The sequence below is a fragment of the Aptenodytes forsteri genome, unplaced genomic scaffold, assembly GCF_000699145.1.
Source record: "Aptenodytes forsteri isolate BGI_AS27 unplaced genomic scaffold, ASM69914v1 Scaffold51, whole genome shotgun sequence".
In the NCBI taxonomy this organism is placed as follows: Eukaryota; Metazoa; Chordata; class Aves; order Sphenisciformes; family Spheniscidae; genus Aptenodytes; species Aptenodytes forsteri.
This window is the reverse complement of record NW_008795495.1, coordinates 1,075,149-1,084,378: the sequence shown is the minus strand read 5'-3', so window position 1 is coordinate 1,084,378 and position 9,230 is coordinate 1,075,149. Positions and strand designations below refer to the sequence as shown.

The 9,230-nt window shown below is 36.4% G+C and overlaps 1 protein-coding gene across 1 annotated transcript in view; it reads left to right on the top strand.

Moving 5' to 3' along the window:
• KLHL1 (kelch like family member 1) overlaps positions 1–9,230 on the top strand; it is a 194,315-nt gene that overhangs the window by 131,999 nt on the left and 53,086 nt on the right. The window lies entirely within an intron of this gene.

Below are 9,230 nucleotides of genomic sequence, written 5' to 3'. Positions count from 1 at the left end.
GGTCTCTTCTCCCAAGTAACTAGCAATAAGGCGAGAGGAAACAGCCTCAAGTTGCACCAGGGGAGGTTTAGATTGGACATGAGGAAAAATGTCTTTACTGAAAGAGTGGTTAAACATTGGAACAGGCTGCCCATGGAAGTGGTAGAGTCCCCATCCCTGGAGGTATTTAAAAGACGAGTAGATGAGACACTTAGGGACATGGTTTAGTGGTGGACTTGGCAGTGCTAGGTTAACGGTTGGACTTGATCTTAAAGGTCTTTTCCAATCTAAACGATTCTATGATTCTATGATTCTATGCTGATGGGAAAAAGAGAATAAATATTTTGTTTTCCTTTGCTTCCATGCACGGCCTTTACTTTTGCTTTTATTAAACTGCCTTTATCTTGACCCACGAGTTTTTTCCATCTTATTTTCTGCCCCCGCCACCCCATCCTGCTGAGGAGGGGAGTGATAGAGCGGGTTGGTGAGCACCTGGCATCCAGCCAAGGTCAACCCACAACAGATGAAGATAGTACAGTTGGTCTAGTTGAGACTGACATTTGCTAGACAGGATAGCTATACAGAATCCATTGGCAGCACTGAGCAGGACTACCCTGGGAGCTTACACAAATACCTCAAATTGCAGATACCTACATATTCATGTTTGAAGCTGTGTGCCTCCCCACTCCTGATAGGATGAACTGAATAGGATGAATCCGTCCTAGTTATCAAACACAGCCAGGAAACTGAACAGAGGAAGAAACTGTGTTCAGAGAATATTATAACACTGTGGCTGTAGTGGAATATCACCACTCTATTCTTATTCTTTAAATTCATCTTCTACCTATCTCTGTGTGTCTTCATTCCTGCTCTGCAAAAATACTTGTCTGTTTCCACCGTCATCTTCTTCCCATCATCTTACCATCATCTTACTATCTGCTTTTATCCTTTTTGTTTCATTTTTTCTCCATTAATTTACCTCTACCTAGTTAAATCTAGCAAATAAACATATGGCTGTAGAATGAACCAGTTTTGCTTCTATCACATTATTTGGTTTTGTATGCCTTACTTCTTCAGCCTATGTCTGGTTTTCAGTCTGTAATATATATAGTTGATTTTTACATTGATTTTTTTTAAGTGCCTAGCACAATGGGACATATTTATGAGTAGTTCTTTACATACTACCACGGTAAACATGATTAATATTGTAGATTTTTCTGGCCCTGAAATCTACAGCCTGCTTAAATCCTGCACTTATTTGTTTTTGTTTACTTAAATCAAAAGTAATAAATTTACAACTATTCACAGTTCTAAGTGCACCACCGCATTGTTATTAACAATAAAATCACATCAATATTACAGTAAATTCAACAATAAGCTCTTCATTGATCATTTTGGTTTCCTGCAGCTTCAACACAGTTTAGAATCTCTCTTTTCTCTTACATGTAGTGTTGAATTCATTTATTTCTGTTTCTTCTCCTTTCTGCTTTTTTTTTTCCTATACTTCTGACAGTTTTCTGTGGTATCTGAGAAAATCATAACTTCCTGAACCTGTGGTACAGAGGCTTAATCTGACACCATGAGGCCTCTAACAGAACTATCACTGTTATGTGTGCCTAAGTTATTTAGCTAGACTATGAAAAGACTCCTATGAGATCATACAAATATATGTATGTTAATGTGAAAAGCCTACAGAGAAAAAAAAAGTTATAAAATTGGTTAGACAATTATAGACCTTTTATGACCTGTAGACAAGTTAGACCATTTATGGTCTCTCTGTTTCAGCAATGTTTCCAGTTTCCTGCTTTCTTTCTGATAGCATACTAGTTTAATAAGGGAATTGCTTATTTCTTCTTTTTCCAGTCATGTAAATATTTTATCAGTTTGTAGAGAACAAGTATGGTAGTTGATACGACGACTAAGAAAAGGACATGATTTCTGCTCAAAACAAAAAAAGAGAGCAACATATTTAAAGATGAATGAGGGTCTAAAATTACATCAACTTTGTACTGACAAGTAGAGAGATGGAACATCAGTAAAAAATTGAAGTACATACAAAGGTTAAGTTTAATGTGACTCATAATTTACTCTTAATTACTTACTGATTACTTTCTGTAAAGATAGTTGTCCATCATAATCACTTTGACCTGCATAATCCCGTATTACTTATAATACCACTGACAGCCTGAAGTCAGTGAGTGTCCCTTATTGAGAATATATATGCAAAAATGTCCCTCACAGTGAAATGATGCAATAGAACGTCTATTAGTTTATTAATATCCAAAGATTTTTAGGAAAACAAGTTATACTTTCATCCATGATGACAAAGACTATGACTTGGCATTTTATTATATGTTATATAATATATATATATATTATATGTTAATAATAACATATATTATATGTTAATGACTAGTATATTTTCCTAAGGCTTTGTGCAGTGAGCTTTTGTTGCAGTGTTCTGCTGCAATTTGAGTCAATTGGATTGGGTCGTCACTCCTTTTTTGTCTATTCATCTTGTTTTGATAGCTCTAGTCACTCCAGTATCTCAGGGACTAGACGTCAACACCCACTATCAATTTTGGAAGAAAAAAATCACAGTCAGGAATTGTTCTTATGACATTCTTTTTTAGGAACTCTTATACTCCCTGTTATTATTTAATTTATTTATCTCTAAAATAGAGACTAAAAGATAGACAAATACCCTGTTCTACTTTCCCTGTCTTATTTGCAGATGAAAAATTGATGTCTGTTTAAAAATATATGCATGTATCTCTATATAAAAAGTATGCATTATACATAAACATGTATATATATAGGATATTAACTTGAACTCATGCTTGCATTCAAGTTCAAATTCTTACCTGCCTGCATGTCTACACCTGATAAGAAAATGTAATGGTGCTAGCCAGCGATGCTAACTGATGGATTGAAATGGTATACCTCTATTTTGATGTTGCATTTTACCTCACCATCACTTTCTTGCTCTCAGGCTCTACCCTGACAAATCTCCGGTGTCCTACAGCGGAGCGCAGACTGCAATTCACAAAGCAGTTCTCATTTCTTTGAAATCTTTTCCTGACAGTATGACAGGTCTAGTGCAGGGGCTTGCTGGGCACAAGAGGGCTGTCTTTACAGCAGCTGGTGGATGCTGTGGCCACAGTCCTATGGAGCTGGTATTAGAGGCTTAGCTGGACAGTCTCATGGCTTTATTCCAGTCTGTAACCTAGATTTCTTTCCTTTAGAAAAAAAGGTTTGTGGAAAAGGTTGCGGATAAGGAAGAATCCTGGTGCTTATCCAGTTCTTGTCCAAGTAGGGGACTGGACCATGAAGAGAGGTGAGATATATATCAATATGGATATTACCAAAGAAACAGTCTGGTTAATCAGCATCGGGAAGAAGATTTGCAGGACAGAGTTCAGGCTTATGCAGAAAATGAATGCTGCTGTCTGGCAGCTGCCCAAAGTCAATGTTAACAAAGAGGCCAACTAGTATGAGAACAAGGTGAAGGTGAGAAATAACTTATTTTAAAGCCAAACGTGGCCTTCTGCAGCAATGAGGCAAAAACCTCTGTAATAGGACTTTCAAGAGGTCCCTGAAGTACAAGCCTCTGGAAAAGCTCTGACTGTCACAGTGCACTACAGCAAACCCCACAGCTTTTCTCACCGGAGCAGCCTAATATGTAACCTACTTAGGAGGTGAATCTGGCAGTGAGCTCCTGGAGCCTTTTTGCATCTTAAGGTATCCTCTGCAGTCAAGCATGCCTGTGTCAGGATTCAAAATGCGGTGAATATGTTTCTCTGTATACTTTGAAAAGATGGCAATGATCTCTGCATAAATCTCCAACCATCTCTCCACAAATCATGCCCCTTATTTCCCACCCTCCAGGGGACCATGCAGTGTCAGGTCCAAACTGCTGAGACTGACATGCAAAAGAAGATATAAAATGGAGTTCAGGATCAAAAGACTGAGAGTGCTGTGTATTGTGAAGTCAAAAAATGCTTGCTGATGTACCCTTTCACTCCCATGACAGTTCATCTGGGTTTTTGCTAGTCAAGCACTGCTTACTTGTCAAATTCGCAGTCCCTGTAATTTTTGACACCTCATCAGCCTCATCCTCTTCTGCAAGCTTTGTTTCCAAAAGATAATCACACCCCCCAAAGTAAAATAAACTTTGGATATGTTTCTCTATTATAGGGAGCTTAGTCCTTTGTATTCTAAAGTCAAGGAACAGCCAACCACAGAGAGGATATGAATGAATAGAGTTTTGCAGAAATTTTGGCTAATCTTCATCCTTGATCAGGAGGCAAGGTACCATCAATTGGCAGTTTTGTCATGTAGGACAAGCACTAGACAGGAACCAGGAAAATAGCAGCAAGTGGAGACTTTGTTTCACCAAAATTTCTCACAACTCTGCAAATTTCTTAGCCTTGCTAAAATAGTCTTTTCATTACCCTTCAAGCATAAAGCCCCTTGGAGTGCAATTATTGGCAAATTTCTTATAAATTAAATACTCAAAAATAATCAAGACCAATTTGAATCACCTGTAATGATGGAAACATTCCCATCAGTACACTAACCCAGTCGACTCTTAGGTATATATATCCCAGTCCACTTTTAGATGTGTAGGGAGCATTATTGTGTGAGATACTTCTCATTCAAACTTGGCTCGTGCTATCAAATGCCTGTTCCATTTCTCAGTAGGCTACTCAGAGTAACAAGTGGGCTCACTCCATTTGGTGTTTGTGTCAGAATAGAAACAGACAGTGATGGGACATGTCCACTTTTAGATGTGTAGGGAGCATTATTGTGTGAGATACTTCTCATTCAAACTTGGCTCCTGCTATCAAATGCCTGTTCCATTTCTCAGTAGGCTACTCAGAGTGGGCTCACTCCATTTGGCGTTTGTGTCAGAGTAGAAACAGACAGTAATGGGACATTGGCAGATTGTCTTTCATACAGCAAAGACCATTTAGCTCCTCCCCTTCCTTCTGTTGCTTTTCTATTACTACTTGATTACTGGAGGTCTAATATTCGGGTTTAAGAAGAGCAGAGTCACAACTCCTGAGTCCCCAAAGCACATGAGGATCTTTAGGGCCCAGAGGAGCGGGAAAGGGATTTGATCCACTTAGGCTCTGGGCAATGGCATTGCTGCTACCTGAAGTCATAAAACATAATCAGTTGCTTAAATATATGTTAAAACAGAATTGCAAAATATTTACCAAAAAACTTGATGTTTATGAATTATTTAGTTCTGGTAGCCTTACCATAAGACAAGTGTTTGAGGTCATTACAGAATCAGCAGAAAAGGCTGTGAGAGAAACTGAGAATGACATTGCTGCCAATCGGAATTAAGATACGTAAAAATTAGGGAAACAGACATATTTTCAAAACAGTCTTCACTCAGTGACAAGAGTGTTCAGCAAAACTAGCTCAAAGCTGTTGTCATCAAGATGAAGCGATGCCCTTATTGGTAATGAGATTAATGACATGTCCATCAGCAATGATGCAGAATATGATACTATCAATAGGTTTCAGGAAATCAACAATAAAGTAGAGAATATACCAAAACAAAGAGCTATAGCTAGAAGAGATGATTTAAGCATTGTGTTGAATCTGTGCATTTTTTTTAAAGAGGCTATGCATTATTTATTTCTCTGTATTAGCATCTTTAAATTTTTAATATGAATAAAATTAATATAAATACTTCAATCTTTAACAGAAAGTCTTTAAAGTAAGATTTTCATAGACGGATCACGCCTGTTGTCCTGACTGTCCCATTGTCATTCACTTAGCAGACGAGATTTGTAAGTTCTCAGAGTGATACTTCAGAGCTTCTGCTTTTATTGTTTTTCAGAGCAAGTAAATTAGTTCTTAGCAGTTTTGTGTTGTTAACATTTGGCAATGTAATAATATTTACTTTCTGAAGTGTATGCAAACCATAAAATGTATGATGGATGAAAAATCAATATTCCAATATGTTATTGATTTTATATACCCAGAGGACCTGACACTTAAGTAGCTAAACTGATTTGTCTAGTAAAATCCTGTTGGACTTAATCAGGATTTTGCCTCTTCTCCTCTCCTAGGTGCAGAAAATCCTTTCACTTTTAAGATAAATTCAGTTGAACTAAAGAAAAGAATCTATTGCTTTGTCAGAAATAACTGCCCAGTTTTCTTCTGAGGAAAGATAGAAGGTTGTTCTCTTTTTTAATCTAAGGTGTCCCAGTACTTCTCCATTTGTATGGGAATGTAGAATGGTCTAAACATTATGAAAAAAAGTAGGCTTCAAATGCAAACAACTTTAGTATAATTCTCATTGCCTCCATGTAGGGTAAATTTAAGGAATCATGGGCTGTAGAGCTGTAAGAAGAATCTAAATTCATGTATTGAGATCCCCCATGTTGTAGGATTAAGTTTAGTATGACTGAAATATGTTTGTTCTCAATAATCTCCAATTAAAGATATCCTAAAATCTCTGTTGATGATAACTTTCAGTGGTTCCATCACCTTTTTGTGGAAAGATTTTTCCAGTTTAAATATTACTTCTGCAGAGCCATTGCAGTCAAAACAGTTTAGAATGGAACAGCACTAGGGCAAGACAGGTTTTTTTTCTTTAATTGCAGTTTTTTGGGTTTTTTTCCATGACAAGTACCTAATCAGAAACAATGATCTGTGTGTCATTAAAGCAAATGTAGTCCCATGATGTGAGTTAGGATGGCTTAATGCTCATGAAAAGTATTTTGTTTGTGTTCTTATAACCTATTAAATTTGAGAAAGCACATTCAAAACAGTACTAATGTCTGATGTGTGGGGTAAATTTTCATCTCTTCAGGTTAAACAGAGGACTTCATGTAGTTCTGTTGAGAGTGAAAGTTGGCAAGGAATTGTTAAGGTTTTAGTTCATGACTGTATATTTTTCACGGATAGTTGTTTATGTAAATAAATGACGAGAAATTCAAATAATTATATGACATAGTGGAAGATTAAGAGGATTGCAATGGTCTTTTATTTACACAGTATTTAATTTCACAGTCTTAAATAAAACTATATCATATATGAGGCTTTCTCTTACTGAAAATTAATCGTGCCTAGGAAAAGAAACTGATGGCCACAATTGCCATCCCAGATTGTGCAATCACAGTCAGTGGATAATTCAGGTTGGAAGGGACCTCAGGAGGTCTCTAGTCCAACCTCCTTCTCAAAGCAGGATCAGCTATGAGATCAGACCATATCCATTCTGGTCTTGAAAACCTTCAAGGATGAAGACTGCCCAAACTCTGTGGACGAACTGTTCAATTTGCTTGACCATCTTCATGGTGAAGACATGGCACCATTTTTAAAAAAAAATATTTATTTATTTATTTGTTTGTTTGTTTGTTTGGACAGGCCCATATCCAGCTGTATACTAAGACTGCTCCGTGACAGGACTGGTGTGTTAACAGAATAGGAGATGTTAACCTCATTTTGTGGCTGGGACTATAAGCAGAGGTCACAGCTGTTTCACTATTTACTGCAGGAAGAGGGGAGAGACTGTAGATGTTTTCTACACAGCTATTTTCTGTTTAGACTTTGTTGTGTACAGCTGCAGCTGGTGGATCGGTTGAGATGTTCTGGTAAGTTTTACTCATGTTACAAATTGCAGGCTGATCATCCATGCTGAGAGCCACTGAAGTCAAGGAATGAGACTTTTAGCTAGGCTTAGTGTTTTTTGAAAAAAGTCTAGAGAATGCATGACTGGTATGAAACGATGCAGATGGCCTGAATGCAGTGATGACATGTACTGAAAAAGCCTATAGTGACTAATGATTTTTGATAAGAAATTCCAGGCCTAGAATTCAGAAGACTCTTATCAAATAGACTTAAAGAGATGTCACTTCCACATTCTTCTTCATGCGATCTTAGCATCCATGGAGAGTCTATGGACATTCCAGTGCAGGGAACTGGACTGACTGGGATTCATGAAGTAGAATTCAGCCAAAAAAGACTACAATTATGCTTTTCTGCCCATTGACAAGATACTTATAATATTTTAGCTGATTCAATCATCTCTTCTTCATCCATGAGCTCATTTCATCCAAGGACTATGGTAACTTGAGAGGTCTTCCGTTCTTGTCTGCATTGCAGTCTGGACTGTATTATACTCATGTTCCCAATACTAAAGACCATTGTATAGGACCACAGTATCTATTCCCATTTGAATAATTATTATTATTATTTATTATTGTTTATTATAATATATTAGCAAGACACCTTACTGGATAAACAGAATTCAGGCACTCTAGGAACTACTGGATTAGATGTTCAATATGTAATTTAATAAAACATTGTGGCAAGCTCAGACTGAACCAATATTAGAAAATATATAGCTGAGCATAATTCAAAGACTGTATTTGTTATGTTAGTAAGATTTTCTGAAAACAGAATGACAAAGCTTTTAAACTGTACTCTTTACCATGGAAGTAGACAGCATTATAGAACTTGTATGCTACAGTTCTAGCTTTTAACATGAATAGATTCCACATGTAAAAAAATACAAGCATTATAACATAACTTTATTAATACGCATCATTATAATATGCCCTGCAGCACCACCAAACAACTGTATCAAATAATCTGTATTTTTTGTTCTTTCTAACCTAAAGATTAATACATTTACACAGTTCTCAATTTTAAATTAGGGGCAAAAAGATAAATAAATATGTCTCTCTCAATCGAATGCAAAAATTGCTTCATATATCTTATAGCTTCATAAAACTAGCAGGGGATTTAATACATCCAGTTGAATTGTACATTATTGCTGCTCTGCTGCACTTAGATACAAAGTGAATTTAAATTATATCTTTTTTAGTTCAATTAACAAAAATATTGCTTTCATGATGTTTGTTTCCACTTGGTTCATTGCTCTTCTGTTCCAAGGAATGAATGAATCCTAAAAGAATTATTTCCCATGGAATTTTAACCTTTTATTATAATCCAAATAGTTGGTAAAGCTTAACAATTATGTTGATTCTTTTTGTAGGGATATTTAGACCTTAGAAAGGAAGTGCTGTTATGTGTATGTAAAAATAAAACTTTGGTTACATTTCAGATTAATTGTCAAGTGTCTGTCTTAAGGATTAGTTTAAACTCATCTGTCATTTAAATATTTGTGCTTTTGCTTTAAATTAACCATTCCCACACTCATAATTAATGGGATGCATTACTCTTTCACTTTCTGGAATCTAGTTAAGTTAATTATGCTACCTGAC